Genomic DNA, 12,518 nt, shown 5'->3' on the forward strand with positions numbered 1-12,518 from the left:
TTTTCACAGTGGAGCAGCCGGAAAAGTAGAAAGTTCCTTCCTCGCCTTTCCTACTTCATGCAGTGGGAACCAGTCCACGGTTCTATGGTGCATGGCTACGATTATTCTGTGGGATCCTGCAAAGAAGAAATGCTGTTGGCGTCTTTGGGGACTGGGAATTTGGGTGTGAGAGGAAGAGGTGAAATCGATCAAGTCATGTAAAAAAACTCTCAGTTCTCAGTTTGAACTTGGATTATCAGTGGAAACTCAATGTGTTTTCCTGTATTTTTTTTTTCTTTTCTTCCTTTATTTTTTTTTTTTTTTCCCCATGGAAAGTGCCGAGACATAGGTGCGAACTCAACAGTAGGGCATTTCACCAGCATCTAGATCGTGGTCTCTGCCAACCATCGTTACTAAACGGTCCTAAGACTTACTGGAGACATAGGCTGACTTGAAGTCTGGGGCGGGAAACGGACGCTTCTTATCCTGGGAAGCATGGATGCTATGATATCCAACAGGACGAGGGTCACGTCAAAAGACACAGGAACCAGAATGAGTAGACTCCCGATTGCCAGACACCGGACGGTTTGATCGCCAGTAAGTCTAATAATTGCAAGATATTGAAACACATTAAATACGTTTAAATCCGCGATGAAACCCCTCACAATGCAAAAATAACTCGGGTCACTGCGGACAGCGGTAGGAAACAAAGGGAAACGGTGACAACCGGGGCTGCCCCCGACTAGTCGCGATGTATGGACACTCTTTCAAAAGACATCTCAACCCCTCACAAGGTATGGACTGTATTTGGACTCGATTCAAAGAAACTGGAATGAGCGTGTGTGTCTCAGGGAAACGCAAACATTGAGTACTTGGTGTTATCTCTAACACGGTGAAATTTTTACATGGAATAATGTGGCTGTGAGTACACTGAAAGAGGGAAGAAAGCCTCTACCTTTGATAGAAACATATTGACTTTTTATCGATGGAGGGATATTATTAAGGAGATCATGAACTTAAGGTAGGAGGGGTATAAAGGAAACAAGATCTGGCCAGGGGTTGGTGATTTCTTGAGTCAGAGGAGTGCGAGAGTATTCTACTATTCTTTCCGATTTTGCTTCTATTTCAAATTTTCCATAATGAAACGTTTCCAAGGATACCATGAACAGGGTCAAAAACAAGCTGCAAACAGGACAAGGTATCTGTTGCACATATAATTGGCAAAATATTACTGTTACAGGATATCTACGTTTAATATGCTTAATACGCCTTTGGCCCCGTGTCCTCATTATTAGTCAAGGAAATACAGAATAAAAAATGAAGCCAGATATAGTTTCCAACTCACCAGATTGAGGAAACTTAAGAAACTGATCACTGTGTTGGCTTTGAGGAAAACTCTTGCACACACCCTGCTGATATGGGAGGCGAAATTATAGAACCATTTGGAAAGCAATGTAGCATAAATGGATATGAATAAACGCTGGCATAATTCAGGAGCAAGCATATTCTCTGAGTAGCACGTACCAGAGAGAAGATAGGGCACATGTGACCAGGAAGCATCTAGGGTAATCCTCACGGGAGCCCCTTGTACACGGACCTAGTCAAAGATCGCATAAAGATACTTCGACTGATTCGTGCAGTGCCATTCTCTAGCAGCGCTGATGAACTGCAGCTTCCTGTGTAAGCGAGGAGTATTCTCCAAACAGAAGGTTTCCCCTGGCACACAAGTTGCCCAGAAGGAATCCAGAATGGTTCCACATGTATTCTATAAACTGTGAAATTAACAAACTACCTCAATGAGATAGTCCTATAACAGAGAGCAAAAACTTTCAAAGGAAAAGCAAGGAAAAGGATGACAGTCGAGATGGGATTTGTTTGGGAGAAGCGTTTTTGTGGTTCCACGCCTTGGGACAAAGATACACAGCGGCTTCCCACATATGCATCAACTCCCATTTTTATAAGGTGAGTGGAGGGGTTTTGGTACGGTTAATTCGATTTAATATAATAGTCATAATGATAATCATGATCATGATCATCATTCTTTAACATATCCCTTTCCCAAATTAAAAGAAAAAGAGAAAGAAGCAGATAGTAAGTTTCTAGTTATAAACCCTGTTTAAATGGGATTATTTATTAATGTGGGGGAAATGATTAGTTTGGGGACTCTGTGTCCGTCTATCGAGGACTACGGGGTAGCCTCTCCATCGATTGGAGCCATCATGTACGTTTTTGCTAAGTTTTCCATCTAAGTTGGCACCTTTGCCCCGTAGGTGCTGTGTGGATTTTCTGTGACTTTGAATGTTATCCTTTTCAAGAATTGCATTCATTATTGTGTATTTGCGAGGAAATAAGAAATATCGAAACTATCGATCGAATGTTGATTTCATCTAGAGCTATCTTGCTGGACTCACCTAGGATTTCTACAGGTCTCCCGCGCATAGGGGCAAACATTCTCTTTTGAGAACCGTAGGAGGTGAGGAAAATGAAGAAAGGTGATTTTCCTTTCCCATATATTGTTAGTGTTTTCCCTTGTTGTAGTATGTTTTTGGAGCGTCTCTTGCAGTATCGAACAGAAGGATTTCCTATCGACACCCTGGTCTTGCTCGTGACTGTCCAAAGAATGCTTCTACTTCTTAATCCTTCAGAATATGTTCTAAAGATTTAGACGTTTGAAAAGTGTTTCTAGATGTCTTCGCCTCTGGATTCCTGAATTATGTTACCGTGAACGAATAGCCAGCTGTTTAGATTCTCTTCTTCTGCATATGTGGATAGGGTCCAATTTTTCCTGTCCTAGGGTGGTAACGTGGTCATCTCCTTGGACAACTTTAGACTGTGTCCTGAATTCAGAGCCGGTCGGTCAGAAGTTCCGGAGGCCCGGACCTGCGGCAGGTGTGTGAGGGGCGACAGCCTCGGGGACTGAGCCTCCACATCTCCAATCTGACCCTGTCTCCAGGGGCCACGGGGCAGGGTCCGGGCCGGCCGGGGGCGGAGCCGGGCCGGGCGCGGAGGGCGAAGGCCCCCCCCTCCCCTTCCCAGCCCAGGGGGGCGGGACAGAAAAAGAAGCAGAGCAAAAAGCCTACGGCACCCGGGATTCCCAGGCGGTCTCCCATCCAAGTACTAACCGGGCCCGACCCTGCTTAGCTTCCGAGGTGAGACGAGATCGGGCGCGTTCAGGGCGGTCTGGCCGTAGACGAGGGCGGCCGCCCCCGGACGCCTCAAGAGGCCGATCTGCTGCGACGCGTCCCTCCCTGCGCAGTCGGGTCCCTCCCGCCGCCCTGGCCCTTCGCTAGCCCACCTGCCCTTATCGGGGTGGGGGTGGGGGGCCAGGCGGAGCCTGACGGGTCTCGCGCGCGCACCCCCCCCACCCCCACCCAAACCACGGACGCACCGCCGTCCCACACCCCGAGGAGCAGACCCACGGGCACGCGCGCAGGGACAGGCTTCCACGCGTGGGGGCGGAGGGCCGGAGCCGGAGAGTGCGCGAGAGAGGGCCCTCCGCCGGCCCACGCGAGGGCACGGTGGGGAGGGGCTTTGGGGCGGGGCCGGGAGGAGGAGGCAGGGCCGCGCCTGCCGCTGGTCCGTCACCCGGAGGTCCTGAAGATCTGCAGTGTCCCCCCCCCACCCCGCCACCCCACCCCCGTCTGGGGAGGACCGTTCTGCCCCGATTCCCCTCAGGGCCTGCGTGTGGCAGCAGCCCCCGCGCGGGGGCGGGGGGCTGCGCGGGGGGCCGGAGCCGGCTATCCTGTGGCCCGGTGGGGTGGGGTTTGGGGTGTGTAGCCAGGGGTCCAGGGGCCGGTGGGTGGTTTGGGTTTGGGTGCGTGCGCTCCGTGTGCTGTTGTGTGTCCTCTCTGCCCAGGGGGCCAGCGAGTCGCCCTGTGCGGCGCGCCGGTGTGTCTCTCGGAGCCCCGTCGGCGGCGAGGAGCCCGCCCGGCGTGAGGCCCGGGCCCGAGGCCCGGGTGTGCGGCGGAGAGAAAGTGCACGGTGGGCCGGGTGTCCGGGGGCCCAGGACACGGTTTGCCGCCCTGGGCTGTCCCGCGCCGGGTGTACGCGATGTCCCGGAGTGCGGGGCGGCGGGTGCGGGGTCCGGGGGAGAGGAGACCCGGCGGCACTTAGGGATCCCGCCGCCCGGCCCCGGCCCGGTGTGGGGCCCAGGGTTGGGGCTCCGCTGCCGGCCCAACGGAACGCCTGGGACGCTCTGCCGCTGCCGCCACCTGGCGGTGGTGCTGCAGCGGGGGAGAGGGGAGGAAGCCCCGGGCGGGGGCAGCGGGTCGCGCCGAGGGGGGGGAGGGGCCGGGGCCCGAGGGCGAAAGTGGGGGCGGGCGCAGAAGGCGAGGGGGGGCCCCCCCACCCCCGACCCCCCGGCGGGCGGGACAAAAGAAGAAGCAAAAGCCTACAGCACCCGGTATTCCCAGGCGGTCTCCCATCCAAGTACTAACCGGGCCCGACCCTGCTTAGCTTCCCAGACCAGACGAGATCGGGCACGTTCAGGGTGCTATGGCCCTAGACGGCAGCGGCCGTCCCCGGACGCCTCGAGAGGCCCAGCTGCTACGCGGCCCTCCCGGCCCAGCGCCCCCCACCCGACCCCGCGCCCTCCTGCTGCCCAGTAGCCTTCAGAGCCTCGCTCTCTAGCTGCTACATACACACCAAACACTCAACACTTTGCCACAAACACATACACCTATGACAACAAAAATCAAGCACTCAATAGCACATCTATTCAAAGCACGGAGGACACAAACGGGAGGACAACGTGTGACTTGTCAGATTCTACAGACGTCAGGAGCCCACATGAAGGCTCAGGGAAATATTCCAAAGGAGTGTGACGTGGCTCACAGCTCCTTGGACATGAGCAGACTGGCTTCGGCGGACGGCAGCTCTTACATTTTCACAGTGGAGCAGCCGGAAAAGTAGAAAGTTCCTTCCTCGCCTTTCCTACTTCATGCAGTGGGAACCAGTCCACGGTTCTATGGTGCATGGCTACGATTATTCTGTGGGATCCTGCAAAGAAGAAATGCTGTTGGCGTCTTTGGGGACTGGGAATTTGGGTGTGAGAGGAAGAGGTGAAATCGATCAAGTCATGTAAAAAAACTCTCAGTTCTCAGTTTGAACTTGGATTATCAGTGGAAACTCAATGTGTTTTCCTGTATTTTTTTTTTCTTTTCTTCCTTTATTTTTTTTTTTTTTTCCCCATGGAAAGTGCCGAGACATAGGTGCGAACTCAACAGTAGGGCATTTCACCAGCATCTAGATCGTGGTCTCTGCCAACCATCGTTACTAAACGGTCCTAAGACTTACTGGAGACATAGGCTGACTTGAAGTCTGGGGCGGGAAACGGACGCTTCTTATCCTGGGAAGCGTGGATGCTATGATATCCAACAGGACGAGGGTCACGTCAAAAGACACAGGAACCAGAATGAGTAGACTCCCGATTGCCAGACACCGGACGGTTTGATCGCCAGTAAGTCTAATAATTGCAAGATATTGAAACACATTAAATACGTTTAAATCCGCGATGAAACCCCTCACAATGCAAAAATAACTCGGGTCACTGCGGACAGCGGTAGGAAACAAAGGGAAACGGTGACAACCGGGGCTGCCCCCGACTAGTCGCGATGTATGGACACTCTTTCAAAAGACATCTCAACCCCTCACAAGGTATGGACTGTATTTGGACTCGATTCAAAGAAACTGAAATGAGCGTGTGTGTCTCAGGGAAACGCAAACATTGAGTACTTGCTGTTATCTCTAACACGGTGAAATTTTTACATGGAATAATGTGGCTGTGAGTACACTGAAAGAGGGAAGAAAGCCTCTACCTTTGATAGAAACATATTGACTTTTTATCGATGGAGGGATATTATTAAGGGGATCATGAACTTAAGGTAGGAGGGGTATAAAGGAAACAAGATCTGGCCAGGGGTTGGTGATTTCTTGAGTCAGAGGAGTGTGAGAGTATTCTACTATTCTTTCCGATTTTGCTTCTATTTCAAATTTTCCATAATGAAACGTTTCCAAGGATACCATGAACAGGGTCAAAAACAAGCTGCAAACAGGACAAGGTATCTGTTGCACATATAATTGGCAAAATATTACTGTTACAGGATATCTACGTTTAATATGCTTAATACGCCTTTGGCCCCGTGTCCTCATTATTAGTCAAGGAAATACAGAATAAAAAATGAAGCCAGATATAGTTTCAAACTCACCAGATTGAGGAAACTTAAGAAACTGATCACTGTGTTGGCTTTGAGGAAAACTCTTGCACACACCCTGCTGATATGGGAGGCGAAATTATAGAACCATTTGGAAAGCAATGTAGCATAAATGGATATGAATAAACGCTGGCATAATTCAGGAGCAAGCATATTCTCTGAGTAGCACGTACCAGAGAGAAGATAGGGCACATGTGACCAGGAAGCATCTAGGGTAATCCTCACGGGAGCCCCTTGTACACGGACCTAGTCAAAGATCGCATAAAGATACTTCGACTGATTCGTGCAGTGCCATTCTCTAGCAGCGCTGATGAACTGCAGCTTCCTGTGTAAGCGAGGAGTATTCTCCAAACAGAAGGTTTCCCCTGGCACACAAGTTGCCCAGAAGGAATCCAGAATGGTTCCACATGTATTCTATAAACTGTGAAATTAACAAACTACCTCAATGAGATAGTCCTATAACAGAGAGCAAAAACTTTCAAAGGAAAAGCAAGGAAAAGGATGACAGTCGAGATGGGATTTGTTTGGGAGAAGCGTTTTTGTGGTTCCACGCCTTGAGACAAAGATACACAGCGGCTTCCCACATATGCATCAACTCCCATTTTTATAAGGTGAGTGGTGGGGTTTTGGTACGGTTAATTCGATTTAATATAATAGTCATAATGATAATCATGATCATGATCATCATTCTTTAACATATCCCTTTCCCAAATTAAAAGAAAAAGAGAAAGAAGCAGATTGTAAGTTTCTAGTTATAAACCCTGTTTAAATGGGATTATTTATTAATGTGGGGGAAATGATTAGTTTGGGGACTCTGTGTCCGTCTATCGAGGACTACGGGGTAGCCTCTCCATCGATTGGAGCCATCATGTACGTTTTTGCTAAGTTTTCCATCTAAGTTGGCACCTTTGCCCCGTAGGTGCTGTGTGGATTTTCTGTGACTTTGAATGTTATCCTTTTCAAGAATTGCATTCATTATTGTGTATTTGCGAGGAAATAAGAAATATCGAAACTATCGATCGAATGTTGATTTCATCTAGAGCTATCTTGCTGGACTCACCTAGGATTTCTACAGGTCTCCCGCGCATAGGGGCAAACATTCTCTTTTGAGAACCGTAGGAGGTGAGGAAAATGAAGAAAGGTGATTTTCCTTTCCCATATATTGTTAGTGTTTTCCCTTGTTGTAGTATGTTTTTGGAGCGTCTCTTGCAGTATCGAACAGAAGGATTTCCTATCGACACCCTGGTCTTGCTCGTGACTGTCCAAAGAATGCTTCTACTTCTTAATCCTTCAGAATATGTTCTAAAGATTTAGACGTTTGAAAAGTGTTTCTAGATGTCTTCGCCTCTGGATTCCTGAATTATGTTACCGTGAACGAATAGCCAGCTGTTTAGATTCTCTTCTTCTGCATATGTGGATAGGGTCCAATTTTTCCTGTCCTAGGGTGGTAACGTGGTCATCTCCTTGGACAACTTTAGACTGTGTCCTGAATTCAGAGCCGGTCGGTCAGAAGTTCCGGAGGCCCGGACCTGCGGCAGGTGTGTGAGGGGCGACAGCCTCGGGGACTGAGCCTCCACATCTCCAATCTGACCCTGTCTCCAGGGGCCACGGGGCAGGGTCCGGGCCGGCCGGGGGCGGAGCCGGGCCGGGCGCGGAGGGCGAAGGCCCCCCCCTCCCCTTCCCAGCCCAGGGGGGCGGGACAGAAAAAGAAGCAGAGCAAAAAGCCTACGGCACCCGGGATTCCCAGGCGGTCTCCCATCCAAGTACTAACCGGGCCCGACCCTGCTTAGCTTCCGAGGTGAGACGAGATCGGGCGCGTTCAGGGCGGTCTGGCCGTAGACGAGGGCGGCCGCCCCCGGACGCCTCAAGAGGCCGATCTGCTGCGACGCGTCCCTCCCTGCGCAGTCGGGTCCCTCCCGCCGCCCTGGCCCTTCGCTAGCCCACCTGCCCTTATCGGGGTGGGGGTGGGGGGCCAGGCGGAGCCTGACGGGTCTCGCGCGCGCACCCCCCCACCCCCACCCAAACCACGGACGCACCGCCGTCCCACACCCCGAGGAGCAGACCCACGGGCACGCGCGCAGGGACAGGCTTCCACGCGTGGGGGCGGAGGGCCGGAGCCGGAGAGTGCGCGAGAGAGGGCCCTCCGCCGGCCCACGCGAGGGCACGGTGGGGAGGGGCTTTGGGGCGGGGCCGGGAGGAGGAGGCAGGGCCGCGCCTGCCGCTGGTCCGTCACCCGGAGGTCCTGAAGATCTGCAGTGTCCCCCCCCCACCCCGCCACCCCACCCCCGTCTGGGGAGGACCGTTCTGCCCCGATTCCCCTCAGGGCCTGCGTGTGGCAGCAGCCCCCGCGCGGGGGCGGGGGGCTGCGCGGGGGGCCGGAGCCGGCTATCCTGTGGCCCGGTGGGGTGGGGTTTGGGGTGTGTAGCCAGGGGTCCAGGGGCCGGTGGGTGGTTTGGGTTTGGGTGCGTGCGCTCCGTGTGCTGTTGTGTGTCCTCTCTGCCCAGGGGGCCAGCGAGTCGCCCTGTGCGGCGCGCCGGTGTGTCTCTCGGAGCCCCGTCGGCGGCGAGGAGCCCGCCCGGCGTGAGGCCCGGGCCCGAGGCCCGGGTGTGCGGCGGAGAGAAAGTGCACGGTGGGCCGGGTGTCCGGGGGCCCAGGACACGGTTTGCCGCCCTGGGCTGTCCCGCGCCGGGTGTACGCGATGTCCCGGAGTGCGGGGCGGCGGGTGCGGGGTCCGGGGGAGAGGAGACCCGGCGGCACTTAGGGATCCCGCCGCCCGGCCCCGGCCCGGTGTGGGGCCCAGGGTTGGGGCTCCGCTGCCGGCCCAACGGAACGCCTGGGACGCTCTGCCGCTGCCGCCACCTGGCGGTGGTGCTGCAGCGGGGGAGAGGGGAGGAAGCCCCGGGCGGGGGCAGCGGGTCGCGCCGAGGGGGGGGAGGGGCCGGGGCCCGAGGGCGAAAGTGGGGGCGGGCGCAGAAGGCGAGGGGGGGGCCCCCCCACCCCCGACCCCCCGGCGGGCGGGACAAAAGAAGAAGCAAAAGCCTACAGCACCCGGTATTCCCAGGCGGTCTCCCATCCAAGTACTAACCGGGCCCGACCCTGCTTAGCTTCCCAGACCAGACGAGATCGGGCACGTTCAGGGTGCTATGGCCCTAGACGGCAGCGGCCGTCCCCGGACGCCTCGAGAGGCCCAGCTGCTACGCGGCCCTCCCGGCCCAGCGCCCCCCACCCGACCCCGCGCCCTCCTGCTGCCCAGTAGCCTTCAGAGCCTCGCTCTCTAGCTGCTACATACACACCAAACACTCAACACTTTGCCACAAACACATACACCTATGACAACAAAAATCAAGCACTCAATAGCACATCTATTCAAAGCACGGAGGACACAAACGGGAGGACAACGTGTGACTTGTCAGATTCTACAGACGTCAGGAGCCCACATGAAGGCTCAGGGAAATATTCCAAAGGAGTGTGACGTGGCTCACAGCTCCTTGGACATGAGCAGACTGGCTTCGGCGGACGGCAGCTCTTACATTTTCACAGTGGAGCAGCCGGAAAAGTAGAAAGTTCCTTCCTCGCCTTTCCTACTTCATGCAGTGGGAACCAGTCCACGGTTCTATGGTGCATGGCTACGATTATTCTGTGGGATCCTGCAAAGAAGAAATGCTGTTGGCGTCTTTGGGGACTGGGAATTTGGGTGTGAGAGGAAGAGGTGAAATCGATCAAGTCATGTAAAAAAACTCTCAGTTCTCAGTTTGAACTTGGATTATCAGTGGAAACTCAATGTGTTTTCCTGTATTTTTTTTTTCTTTTCTTCCTTTATTTTTTTTTTTTTTTCCCCATGGAAAGTGCCGAGACATAGGTGCGAACTCAACAGTAGGGCATTTCACCAGCATCTAGATCGTGGTCTCTGCCAACCATCGTTACTAAACGGTCCTAAGACTTACTGGAGACATAGGCTGACTTGAAGTCTGGGGCGGGAAACGGACGCTTCTTATCCTGGGAAGCGTGGATGCTATGATATCCAACAGGACGAGGGTCACGTCAAAAGACACAGGAACCAGAATGAGTAGACTCCCGATTGCCAGACACCGGACGGTTTGATCGCCAGTAAGTCTAATAATTGCAAGATATTGAAACACATTAAATACGTTTAAATCCGGGATGAAACCCCTCACAATGCAAAAATAACTCGGGTCACTGCGGACAGCGGTAGGAAACAAAGGGAAACGGTGACAACCGGGGCTGCCCCCGACTAGTCGCGATGTATGGACACTCTTTCAAAAGACATCTCAACCCCTCACAAGGTATGGACTGTATTTGGACTCGATTCAAAGAAACTGGAATGAGCGTGTGTGTCTCAGGGAAACGCAAACATTGAGTACTTGCTGTTATCTCTAACACGGTGAAATTTTTACATGGACTAATGTGGCTGTGAGTACACTGAAAGAGGGAAGAAAGCCTCTACCTTTGATAGAAACATATTGACTTTTTATCGATGGAGGGATATTATTAAGGGGATCATGAACTTAAGGTAGGAGGGGTATAAAGGAAACAAGATCTGGCCAGGGGTTGGTGATTTCTTGAGTCAGAGGAGTGCGAGAGTATTCTACTATTCTTTCCGATTTTGCTTCTATTTCAAATTTTCCATAATGAAACGTTTCCAAGGATACCATGAACAGGGTCAAAAACAAGCTGCAAACAGGACAAGGTATCTGTTGCACATATAATTGGCAAAATATTACTGTTACAGGATATCTACGTTTAATATGCTTAATACGCCTTTGGCCCCGTGTCCTCATTATTAGTCAAGGAAATACAGAATAAAAAATGAAGCCAGATATAGTTTCCAACTCACCAGATTGAGGAAACTTAAGAAACTGATCACTGTGTTGGCTTTGAGGAAAACTCTTGCACACACCCTGCTGATATGGGAGGCGAAATTATAGAACCATTTGGAAAGCAATGTAGCATAAATGGATATGAATAAACGCTGGCATAATTCAGGAGCAAGCATATTCTCTGAGTAGCACGTACCAGAGAGAAGATAGGGCACATGTGACCAGGAAGCATCTAGGGTAATCCTCACGGGAGCCCCTTGTACACGGACCTAGTCAAAGATCGCATAAAGATACTTCGACTGATTCGTGCAGTGCCATTCTCTAGCAGCGCTGATGAACTGCAGCTTCCTGTGTAAGCGAGGAGTATTCTCCAAACAGAAGGTTTCCCCTGGCACACAAGTTGCCCAGAAGGAATCCAGAATGGTTCCACATGTATTCTATAAACTGTGAAATTAACAAACTACCTCAATGAGATAGTCCTATAACAGAGAGCAAAAACTTTCAAAGGAAAAGCAAGGAAAAGGATGACAGTCGAGATGGGATTTGTTTGGGAGAAGCGTTTTTGTGGTTCCACGCCTTGGGACAAAGATACACAGCGGCTTCCCACATATGCATCAACTCCCATTTTTATAAGGTGAGTGGAGGGGTTTTGGTACGGTTAATTCGATTTAATATAATAGTCATAATGATAATCATGATCATGATCATCATTCTTTAACATATCCCTTTCCCAAATTAAAAGAAAAAGAGAAAGAAGCAGATAGTAAGTTTCTAGTTATAAACCCTGTTTAAATGGGATTATTTATTAATGTGGGGGAAATGATTAGTTTGGGGACTCTGTGTCCGTCTATCGAGGACTACGGGGTAGCCTCTCCATCGATTGGAGCCATCATGTACGTTTTTGCTAAGTTTTCCATCTAAGTTGGCACCTTTGCCCCGTAGGTGCTGTGTGGATTTTCTGTGACTTTGAATGTTATCCTTTTCAAGAATTGCATTCATTATTGTGTATTTGCGAGGAAATAAGAAATATCGAAACTATCGATCGAATGTTGATTTCATCTAGAGCTATCTTGCTGGACTCACCTAGGATTTCTACAGGTCTCCCGCGCATAGGGGCAAACATTCTCTTTTGAGAACCGTAGGAGGTGAGGAAAATGAAGAAAGGTGATTTTCCTTTCCCATATATTGTTAGTGTTTTCCCTTGTTGTAGTATGTTTTTGGAGCGTCTCTTGCAGTATCGAACAGAAGGATTTCCTATCGACACCCTGGTCTTGCTCGTGACTGTCCAAAGAATGCTTCTACTTCTTAATCCTTCAGAATATGTTCTAAAGATTTAGACGTTTGAAAAGTGTTTCTAGATGTCTTCGCCTCTGGATTCCTGAATTATGTTACCGTGAACGAATAGCCAGCTGTTTAGATTCTCTTCTTCTGCATATGTGGATAGGGTCCAATTTTTCCTGTCCTAGGGTGGTAACGTGGTCATCTCCTT

General features: G+C 51.5%; 2 non-coding genes and 2 pseudogenes across 2 annotated transcripts; all 4 read right to left on the bottom strand.

Annotated features, from left to right (window-relative positions):
- Positions 1-3,052: 3,052 nt before the first annotated feature.
- LOC123629427 lies at positions 3,053-3,171 on the bottom strand. Its single transcript, XR_006732059.1, has one exon. It is a non-coding gene; the product is annotated as a 5S ribosomal RNA (ribosomal RNA).
- Positions 3,172-4,366: 1,195 nt separating this feature from the next.
- Positions 4,367-4,485, bottom strand: LOC123629437 (annotated as a pseudogene).
- Positions 4,486-7,913: 3,428 nt separating this feature from the next.
- LOC123629439 lies at positions 7,914-8,032 on the bottom strand. The gene has a single exon (XR_006732067.1). It is a non-coding gene; the product is annotated as a 5S ribosomal RNA (ribosomal RNA).
- Positions 8,033-9,227: 1,195 nt separating this feature from the next.
- LOC123629438 lies at positions 9,228-9,346 on the bottom strand (annotated as a pseudogene).
- Between the last annotated feature and the right edge of the window lie 3,172 nt (positions 9,347-12,518).

This window comes from Lemur catta, unplaced genomic scaffold (assembly GCF_020740605.2).
Source record: "Lemur catta isolate mLemCat1 unplaced genomic scaffold, mLemCat1.pri scaffold_152_ctg1, whole genome shotgun sequence".
Lineage (NCBI taxonomy): Eukaryota > Metazoa > Chordata > Mammalia > Primates > Lemuridae > Lemur > Lemur catta.